The following is a 1,334-nucleotide window of genomic DNA, read 5'->3' on the forward strand; positions in this document are numbered from 1 at the left end:
AAATTGGAAAACTTCACTAACATCTCTTATAAGGCCTGATGGTACGCTGTATGCCATAATCATAGGTTAGATACATCCTTTTTTATCCTATACATATGACAAAGAAACGTTTAGAATTATGGTCACCCGTTAAATTGTACATTGAAGCAAGTGCCAAAAGATTCTCCCAGTTACAACCATCTCAACAAGACATTTTTAAACCACCTTGAACCCCCCAAATGTTCATACAGTTTAATATTTCAATGATAATCATATTTCCCTTATATAATTTTGCTTTCTTTATCTTTATTAATTAATCCAATTCATGTAATTTAGTTGTAATAAATTTGCAATGTAATGACCTGAGTTTAATATTATGTACTGTATATGGACACCTCTATTCTTTTCAATCAAATTTTTCTTGAACTTAAAAAATATGTTAGACTAGCTTATACCCAATTGGCATATTTAATTTATTTGCAAGTTCCTAGTAAAGCGTCAGTACATGTGCCCAGGGCCTGTAAATGAAATGCTACTACGGGCCTGCAGCATTGATTGTGCCACCCACTTAAGTAGCACTTTAAATGTGTGTTAGGCCTACCTTTGAAGCCGTTTTGACCTGGTAAAGTAACCCTTTTGTCAGGACCAAATCTTCCCTTTTTATATATAAACGTCAGTCCTAGCATAGCCCCTGGACAGCTCAGATGGCAGATAGTAATGTATTCAAAAAGTAGGACTTTTATATGTCTCGGTAATGAAAGATTCTTGCATTTGCTTTTTCCCTACTTCAAGGCCTACCTCTCCCATAGGATTACATTGGAGTTGCCTTAATTCATTTTATAAGTGTGATCTCAAAATGGAAACAGGTGGCCAATTCATGTTTGGGGTCTCTGGAATTAGAATTTAAAATCCTAATTTATTGTAAAATCAGATTTTTAATAACAATTTAGAAAATTACACTTTTAGAAAGTTGGCATTTTCTTGCCTTTCGGTGCCTGCAGCCTGTCTCTGGGTCACATGCCTGGGTGTAGTTGACAGTTGAGCTTTATGTATTCCACCTAGACAGACGCACACAATGGGGAACTTAGGTGTGACCGGATGGGCCATCACTGGCAGGATGGAGGGGAGTAACTGGGCCCAGCCCCACTTGCACTTAAATAGGCTGTGTCCTGTCTCAACACAAAGGGCTACATACCACCTGCAGTTAGTCTGGTACCAGGGCCAGAAAGGCTGAAAACCTGTGCACTTCAAAGGCATGCCTCTAGAAGCTTCTCCCCATGTCAAAGGCATAGCTGGGTATAAATACTGGCCCTCAGGCACCACCTCTTCAGTACACTTCTGGTACTGTGGATACT

This window comes from Lissotriton vulgaris, chromosome 6 (genome assembly GCF_964263255.1).
Source record: "Lissotriton vulgaris chromosome 6, aLisVul1.2, whole genome shotgun sequence".
In the NCBI taxonomy this organism is placed as follows: Eukaryota; Metazoa; Chordata; class Amphibia; order Caudata; family Salamandridae; genus Lissotriton; species Lissotriton vulgaris.